General features: G+C 43.5%; 1 protein-coding gene across 5 annotated transcripts in view; it reads right to left on the reverse strand.

Moving 5' to 3' along the window:
• The window catches only part of Arhgef6 (Rac/Cdc42 guanine nucleotide exchange factor 6), a 106,898-nt gene that overhangs the window by 88,875 nt on the left and 8,217 nt on the right, over positions 1–9,806 (reverse strand). Inside the window, exon 1 of one of the 5 annotated variants that reach the window (XM_029473345.1) lies at positions 5,439–5,956. The exons of 3 other annotated variants lie outside the window; for them this stretch is intronic. The gene's annotated coding sequence lies outside the window, so the exon portion shown is untranslated. Of the gene's footprint in view, positions 1–5,122; positions 5,199–5,438; positions 5,957–9,806 lie in introns of those variants that run through there. One more of the 5 variants, XM_029473346.1, reaches the window with a different exon arrangement.

Here is a 9,806-nt window from a genome sequence, read left to right on the forward strand (position 1 = left end):
AGGGCATCAGATCTCATTACAGATAGTTGTAAGCCACCATATGGTTACTGGGATTTGAACTCATGACCTTCAGAAGAGCAGTCTTCGCTCTTAACTGCTGAGCCATCTCTCCAGCCCAGGCAAGGAGATTTCTATGAGTTTGAGGCAAGCCTGATTTACACAATTACTCAGTTCTAGAACCGAGTGAAGCCCCTTTTAGTCACACACACACACACACACACACACATATAAATGAAACTACTGTGTAAAGAAAGAGTGAGAACTGTTGCAAGTCATTTTTAAAGCTTGTATGATTGTCTGAAACTACAGTTAAGAATTCCAATCTGTGTTCCATGGGTTACAATGACCCACAGTATCAATAAAATATGAACTGTCTGTAGTCTCCCAAAGCAAATATGTTATTTAAATTATTTTAAACACATTGCAACTTATTCTAAAATGCAGTGACTGACTTTGATGAGAATTTCAATTTCAGGGGGGAAAGGCTGGCTCTTCAATTAGGAAAAGCACTCACAATGCTGAATGGGCTCATCTTTGCAGTTAATCACGGAAGCCAAGCCAACTCTGCCACCACTCTTCATCTAAAAGCCCAGAAACATTCGACTTTGTTTTGCTTTCTAAAACAGGCGTGTGTTAAGTATTGCAAATTATGGAGGCTTTTGCCTTTGGCTTTAACATCTAGACAATTTTCCCAAACCAGGCAGTCTCTACCAAATAGAACATGGAGGTAAGACATAAGATGGCTGGATGTGTTTGTTTTCCAATTTCATCCATGCCTAACTTTCCAGCTAGTACAAAACACACAGAACACGGGGAGAGCCTACACAGTTTATCCTTGCTCTACATCTAATTTGTTAAAATGTTAAGATTTCAAGAGATCATCTGGCTCACTTATCAAATAGGATTACCTCAACATAACTAAACCAAGGGAGCTGCTGTTTTTACAATGCAGATCCATTTATCAATAAGTCTACTAGAAGACATCAAAGTTTCCATTTAGAAAAGAGCTTTCAGGGCTGGGGTAAAAACTCATTTTGTAGAGTACTTTCCTTGAATGCACAAAGCCCTGGGCACAATCCCCAGACTTACATAAAGCAGGCCTGGTGGCCTGTACCTGTAATCCCAGCCCTCGGGAGATAGAGGCAGGAGGATCAGAAGTTCAAGATCGCCCTCTACTATGCAAAGAGTTTGAGGGCAATCTGTCTTATGGTAGACCCCACTAGAAAGAAAGAAAAGAAGAGAAAACATAGGAGAGGGGGCAGAGAGGAGAGGGGAGAGGAGAAGAGGAGAAGAGAGAAGAGGAGAGGAGAGAGGAGAGAGGAGAGGAGAGAAGAGATATGGCAGAGGAAAGCATCTAGCATTCACTGACTGTACACTTGGTGCCAGGTACTATGCAAACTGCACTTTTATTGCTGTTTGACACTAACACTAGGGGTCCTATATATCATTACCACCTTCAAGACTGGCTCTACATAATTAGTATCCAACCCAGGCCAAACCAAGTTCAAAGTCAAGCTGAAGCTTTTACCTACTGTGCTACACACACACACACACACACACACACACACACACACACACATCATGCCATGTGCATCATGTCGAATCTGCAGTAGCCCCTCTTTTCCCTTTATCCCAGATTTCTATTCTATTCAGGCACTGTGTCCCAGTTTGCAAAGTGCCTCCATAAACATTCCCTCATTACACCTCATCGACTCCTTCTAATCAGTGTGGGGTGATCAGCCAGGTGCCAGGTTACCCTTAATGCTCACATGCTTAGATAAATAGAAGTAACTTATCTCTGAGTGGGAGCAGAGGCAATGTCCTAAGATCAAAGCATGTAAGTCTCAGTGTAAGACTGGATCACCTCCTTACCTAAAGTCTCTGAATATTCAGCCTTTCTGCCAAGCACTTATTTAGTGACTCTTAGTGAGCACCTGCTATGAGCAGTGCAAAGCAGACCTGAGTTATAAGGATGAAGAATCTTTGGTCTCTGCCTTTAAGGACTTCTAAGACAAGCCTACAGATATACTAAAACATGACCACAGTGAGTCCTGGCAGTTGTCCCCGTACCTCCACACATATGCTACCGCATCTGTGCATGTATACATGCATGTACGCACAGTAAAAATTACAATAATAATAAAGTAAAAATTCTAAAAGAATCTGTGTAAAGGATATAAATGACTTAACCCAGCAGCTCCCTCTCCTTCCGTCTGCTTCTCCCTCTCTATAGTCCAGGCTTGCCTGAAACTTGATGTACCTCAGGCTTCCCTCCAACCCAACAATCCTTGTGCTCCAGCCTCCCAAGTGCTGGGATTACAGGCTTGTGCCACTACACTGTTTAGTATGTCTTTTCTTATGGTCTCAGCAAATGCTTGACGTGGCTAGATTGCTAAAATGTGAATAAACTAGAAAAGTGCTTCTCAACCCTAGATGCAAGCCAGAATCACTTGCATAGTTTTCAAAGTGCATACACTTAGTGTTTTGTCCCTTTAGTGACCTTTCTGGAGGTACTTCCTAAAGCAGAGTATATACATAACCTATGACCTAGTGACAACTTTATTGCTATACATAAGTTCAACAGAAATGTTCTTCAGGAGATACCCACAAAGATATTCATAGCAACATTGTTCATTGAAACAACAACAACAACACACACACACACATACACACACACATAAAAAAAAAACCCTGCAAACACTCTAAATGTCCATCAATGAGTAAATAGAAAAAGACAAAATTTGGAATATCCATACAATGGAATACTGTTCAGCAATAAAAAAAAATAAATAAAACAGTAATACCGACAACATGCTAGTTATTCAAATATTATGCTTAGTGCAAGGTAGTTTATGAAAACAAGCACACACTTTACTATCCAACTCATATACCTAAACGGGTAACCCACCACAGCACTCTCTTCTTTTAGGAGTCAGGTGCTCCTTCACAAGCAATCCTGACTGAGAAGGCACAAAAGGCACTCAATGGCACTGATAATGTCCTGTTGTTTAATCCAAATGGAAAGTATATGGGTGTATCAGTTTGCAGGGATTTGTCAAGGTAAATATTTAGGATAGTTTCAATTTTTAGAAATTAATGTTACTAAACTGGTGTAAACATCTAAAAAATACCAATGCAAAAGCCTTCTATAAAACAAGTCAGTCAGGATCTCTGGTTAATGAGACTCTAATACTTGTGGTTTCAAAAGTGCCCCAAATATTTCTAATGTGTAGTCATGTCTGAAAACCAAGTATTCCAATGTTCCTCTATGTTATCAGTGGCTCACTGGTGGCTGCAACCTGGTTCATGACAGGGCATGAGGTCTTAGCTGACTATTCTAGGTCTGCTTTGCACTGCCAGGATACAGCATGAGGATGGATCTTCCCTAAACCTCAGTTTCCACCATTATGGAATGGGTACAATGTCACCTGCCTAAAGGGGTTATCGTGAGGATTAAATGAGATAATATACTTAAAGCATTCATCCCAAGGTCTAGAACATGGAAGTTGCTGGAGAAATGGTATTCAACTATGTTTTCACCTTTGCAAATGAGCCCCTAAGAACAGTGATGGGCACATTGCTATAAATGAACCAAACATTGACCTCTCATTTTGTCCCCTGAATAAATTTCTAGAGACTTAAGCAATACTCTATGAATGGTGTCAAATACGTTTTGGAAATTTCTAGGTCCTGGTGGCTCCCCCTAGCCATGCCTTGCTATCCCTGAAGATGATGGGGAGAGTGGTGGACCAGAGGGGGCGAACAAAAGCTCCCAGCCCAGCCCTCAGCCCTAATTACAGAGTGGAGGCTATGTGAGCAGAAAAGGCCAAAGCCACAGCTAAGACAAAGACCAGGTAGTTCAGAGCCACAGGCCATGCATACAATGTTTTTAATGAAACACTTTTGTACAAAGTATCACCTTTTAGAGAACACAAACAAGCCTAGGTAGGCCCCAAGCAAGAGCTCTGAGTTAGCTCCCAGCTAGCTCTTTGGCTCTACTACTAGAAGCGATTCTGCTTAAGCAAACTTCTCTATTTCTTTGATCACTGGAAGAAACGCCTGCTCTCCAATGTCCTTTATAAGGGCATGGTGAGGTGGAATTTGAGATAAGTGGAAAGCGTTCCAAAAGAGGAGGAGGAGGAGGAGGGAAAGGAGGAAAGAAAGGAAGGAAAAGAAGGAAAAGAAGGAAAAGAGAACTAAGGAAAAAGTAAATGTAAGTACTAAAGACATACAAGGTGAGATTTCTAGCTGCTGATTTACTGTATTCAAAACTTCAGCCATCCCTCAGCAACTCGCGTGGAAACAGCCCCTCTCTTGTTTTAACTGCTGCTCCAAGCATACCCTGCACCACATGGGCCTGGAGCGTGCTTATGTAAGAAGGGACTGCAGCATTGCCTGGCATGTAGCACAATATTTTGCTTAAGAGAAATCTGCTCAAGTCCAAGGGCAGGCCCAGGCCTTACAGATTTGGACAGAGGTGCTCTCAGTGGCGGAACGCTGAACTGTGGCTGGAGCAAATGATGTCATCAGAGATCCTTTTACCATGGTCAATGTCAAAATTAAGATAGGAAGTTCAAGGACAAACTGGATTTTTCCAGGCAAATACAAATTGGAAAAGCAGTCTGGACTTTAGAATCTAATCTTTAAAACCAATACCTTAAAAACTTAAACATTTGCCCAAATTTATCCTGTTCTGTGTGGCATTTTGGTTTATGGGAAGCTTTTAGTGAAAAAAAATAGTTTCAGAGCAAAGTACATACTTTGAGTATATTTTTACTCCCACTACACATTAAGAAGGGGGGCATATGAGTCACTCCTACATTCAAAACCAATAACAAACCCAAACTAAAAATATAAGATATTGAGAAGAAAGATATTTGAGGAGACAGAGATAAACTCGAGGGCTCTCTACTCCAGAGCTAAGAAATGAAATAGCTGGAATACCTGTTGGGTCCTTCAGTGAATAGAAAATGAATACTCTAAATCAACTACAGCTACACTGAATACTAGGCAGAGTCCATCCGAAAAGGACTCCTACCTATGACAGACTTGTGTCAAACATTCCCCAATGCAAGGATTGCTCCAGCTTGGGAGAGCATCAAATTAATATCAGAAACAGTACCGTTGACTTCTTGTTCTGGTTCGCGGAAGGGGAGAAGACAGAATCCAGTCTGCTATAAACCTTGCGGCCGAAGCTGGACAGCCGCCCTTAAGTTTGGCGCGTCCTCACCCTTAGCCCTGGCCCCCGCCCCCGCTCTGGGTACGCAGACACGGCACCAAGGAGAGGCCCTGGCAAAGAACAGACTGGCGGCTAGGGCTGCAGACCTAGGCGGTCAATCCTAGAAGAAGGGCGGCTCCTCCTCTGGCTCCACCAGCCCCCCAACATCAGGCCCTTGTAGATCCCCTCCCCCTGACCCCTTGCCCCCCAGGCAGGTCACCTGGCTTGGCTTGGTTGTCCTCCTGCTGCTCGTTCCCTCCAGCCTCCTCCTCGGAAGTGGCTCGCCCTTCAGAGTCACGGGGCTGCCGAGCGCCGCCAGCCCGTGCCAAGGCTGCGGGAAGCGCTGTCCCCAGATGGAGCTGGGACCCTGCCCCGCGCGGCTGCCACCAGGGCGAAACTGGAGAGCCCGCTGGTATGGCCGGCGGGGAGGGGCGGCTGCAACTTTGCTCCTGGACGCGTGAGGAGGGGGGAGCCCGTCTCCAAACTCCTTTCTGTGCCTCCAAGCTCCCCAGGCAAGGGATTTTATGTATTTATGTATTTATTTATGTATTTATTTTAATAAAGAGGGAAGTCAGGTTCTTGCCCTCAAGTTCTCTCTCTAGAGCACAGATCAAGGGCTACAGGAGGCGTGCCCCGGCGGGACGGCCACAGCAGGGGAGCTGGTGGCCAGTGGGAGCCTGGACCCGGGGTTCTTCCAGACCCAGCTCTGCTGCCTGGAGCCAGAACCCGGGAGAGAGAGCAGCCCGGAGAGACCGGGCCAGCAGAGGGGAAGCTATGACCCGGACCTGGATCGCAGAAGTAGGAACTGGAAGTGACAGCGGCGCAGGGCAGAGCAGCAGCAGCAACAGCAGCAGCGGCAGTGGTTGTGGCGGTGGTGGCAGCGGCTGCCTCAGCACCCCAGTAGCCAAGGATGGAGCAAAAGCTGAGGTGTAAGGGCTGCAGCTACACTGCGCATGCTGTTGCCACCCAATTCCCAAGATCAGGGTTACAGTGCCTGGGCTGCCCAGGGTCTTTGCCAAAACCCTAATGGGAATGCTAGAGTCAAGGACTAGCTATTACTAGTTAGTAGACTGCTTTCCTCTCCTATCCCTGGGATGAGACTCAGGGACCTGTGAGCTGCATAGTGACCCACTGAGGCATCCCCCACCCCTTTCCCCGAAGCAGAGAAGTGCTCAGTGGTCCTTCACAGCCATTCCTTCCCTAATAGACCCCTAAATAGCACAGTTCTTTCAAAGACGCACATAGTAGGCAACTTCATCCAGGGTTCCGTTTCTAGTTTAGAGGAATGGTCTCTCTATATAACCCAGACTGGCCTGGAACTCACAACCTCCTGCCTCAGCCTATGGAGTAGCTGAGAACACCGATGTGCTACAGTGCTTCATTTTTCATAGAAGTTCAACAGAGTAAAAGATTAGGTCAGCCAGAGTAATGGGAGTATCACATTGGCTCAGCTAGTAAAGGTGGGGGAAGGTGTCAACACCCCCTTTAGTCTCCCTCCTAGTTAAATTAAGTGGAAGTTTTGCCCAGTGCAAACAGATGGAAAAAAGGCCAGATGCTGAGACATTATCCAACTTCTATAAAGGTTTCTTAGCTGTCTGTTGCAGTGCATGCCTTTAACCCCAACACTCTCAGGAGGCAGAGATGGGCATATGCCTGTGAGTTCGAGGCCAGCTTGCTCTACATAGTGAGTTGCAGGCCAGCCTGAGCTACGTAGTAAGCGTAGAGAGAGGAATTCTGACTTCACACAAGTCCCTGCTGGGCCTTGAAGAAGTCCACTGTGCCCTTGGTTTGGCTCTTTTGTCCTGCTTTCTTAGAGCTAGAACAGGACAGTGATGGACTTAACTTTGACTCATGAACATTGGTAAAGCTGCCTTACTTCTAGGAGTTCTTCCCCGCAGAACAGTCCCTGGGAAATGGCAACTGGTCCATCCTACAGCCTCACTTAAGGGAGAGCACCTGTGCTGTTGCTGTGACAAGGCAGATGGAGTGACTCAGGAAGTCGGGAGAGTGGTGGTGGGGGATGGGGCAGAGAAAACCCATGCTGCTACAGGCTGAGATTGAAAGGAAGCATGGATGGAAGGAAGGAAGGGGGGAGAGAAACACTATTTGAATCATGTATTCATTCGATGACCCCTTCATGAACTTTTTTAATGAAGTAAGCCTGAATCTAGAAGCAGAGGACATGCCTGTTTCTGCACAATGCAGATAAGAGAGTATCCTAGGCAGGGTACAGCAGAAGTAGACGATAAAGGAACAGTATATACTAGGAATGAAAGGGAAAAAAATCCCTGGGCTGGAGCTTCCATAGGCCAGTATTCCCATGGCTATTGCCAAACTGTACAGCCAAAGACCAACTGATCAGAGCCTGTGATTTCTAAATCACATGCTCTTGAGAGACTTCCTGGTATGTTACACACACACACACACACAGAGTTTTGACTTGGCTGAATATATTCACCACCACCTCCTCCATGCTTTGAGAAAAAAAGGAAAGATGTATTTGGTTTACAAAGAAAAAATACAAATGGACTATAAAGGAGTGACAATATGTCCAAATTCATTTGGACTCCTGAAAAACAAGTTATAGCAAAAAAAGGAAAGAAAGAAAAAGCAATACTGTTTCATCCATCACATTGGCAAACTTGAAAGATAAATAAAGCACAATGTTGACAGGGGCACAGAAAACACTTTCCACCATCTTGGTAGAGCAATTTCATAGGCGAATTTGACATTATCTTATTAAAATTTGACACAGTAATTCCATTTCTATGATGAAAGATTCTTCAAGAATAGTCACAAATGCACACAAAATTATATGTATATATGCAACATAACTCACCAGAATTTATGACAGGAATGAAGGATGGAAGCAACATATGACTATCAGTCAATGTAGCAGCATAATAAAGAGCCTAAATAAATGATCATCTCAACAGAAGCATAAAATCTGCAAAGAAAACTGGGGGTGGGAGATGGCACTTCAGTAGGTAAAATGCTTGCCACCCAGGCATGAGGACCTAGGTTCAAATCCCCAGAATGTATGTAAAGCCAAGTTCAGCAACACACATCTGTAGTCTCAGTGCTTCTATGGCAAGATGGGAAGAGAAGAGAGAAGACTGCCTGGAAATGTCATATGTAGTTGGCCTGTGGTATGTAGCATTGAACCAAAAAGAAATTCAAGATAACAAGGGGTAAGTGAGGAGCAGCACCCAAGGTTTTCTTCTGCATGCAAACTTGTGCTCACATACACACATGCAGTTCGTAAAGGTAGCTGAAGTGGATCCTGAACTCTGGAACCTCCTATCTCTACCTCCCAAGGCAAACTGATCCAGAATTTGGCAAAGTGAATCATCTTTTCTAACAACATCAACAATAACAACAACAAAAATACTCGACAAACTAGTATTGGAAATTTTCTCAGTACTAAGGTCTATTTGTGAAAAATACACATCTAACATCATACCTAGTAGGGGAAGACTAACACTTTCATCCTTAAAAGCAAAACTCAAACAAGGAATGTGTTTCTACTTTAGCCTATAGAGTAGCACAGAAAAATAAATAAAAATTTCCAGACCCCCCAAAAAAGAAGTACAATATCTCCTAGTCAGAGACAATATAAGCTTGTATAATAAAAATAATCAGAACACCACAAAGAAACTATTAGAATTCATAAACAAAATTTGAAAAGTTGATAGAAGATAATTCTTAAAAATTAATTGTATTACCATGTAGTGTCAAGGAAAGCTCCAAAATCAAATTATGAAGACCATTCTGATCCAGAGATGATGGTGCAGGTCTTTAACCCCAGCACTCAGGAGGCAGAGGAAGGAGGATCTCTGTGAGTTCAAGGCCAGCATGGTCTACAGAGAGAGTTCTAAGACAGCCACGGCTATACAGAGAAACCCTGTCTTAAAGAAAAGAAAGAAAGAGAGAGAAAGAGAGAGAGAGAGAGAGAGAGAGAGAGAGAGAGAGAGAGAGAAACTGAAAAAAAGAAAGAAAATTTTAAGTTGAGTGTGCACAACCATGATTGGCATAATTATTTTTTTTAAAAAAGAAAAGTTATACCACATGTGACCGCAGCCAAAAGTAAATCCTAGCACTTTGAGGCACAAGCCAGGAGGTTCTGGGGTTTAAGCTCATCCTTAGCTATGCAGCTACAGCATATAAGGCCAGACCTGGTTACATGAGACCTTATTTCACACACACACAAAGTATAAAATGGAAAAAAAATTGAACCAAAATGGTATGACACATCTGTCCTAAAAACTATAAAAACAAAATAGAAGGAAAGTAAAGAAGACGCAAATGCATAGTAAGATAACCATTTTCAAAGATTCAAAGACTTAGTTACTACTACTCAAAGTGATCTGTAAGGTCAACACAGTCCTGTGAAGATCTTAGCTGGCTGGGTTTTTAAAATATTTTTTCTATTTTTTATTAGATATTTTCTTCATTTACATTTCAAATGCTATCCTGAAAAGTCCCCTATACCCTCCCTTTAAATATTTTTGACTTATTTATTTTATTTTTATGTATACGAGTACACTGTTGCTCTCCTTAGACACACCAGAAGAGGGCATCTGATCTC

The sequence above is a fragment of the Mus caroli genome, chromosome X (genome assembly GCF_900094665.2).
Source record: "Mus caroli chromosome X, CAROLI_EIJ_v1.1, whole genome shotgun sequence".
Classification (NCBI taxonomy): Eukaryota; Metazoa; Chordata; class Mammalia; order Rodentia; family Muridae; genus Mus; species Mus caroli.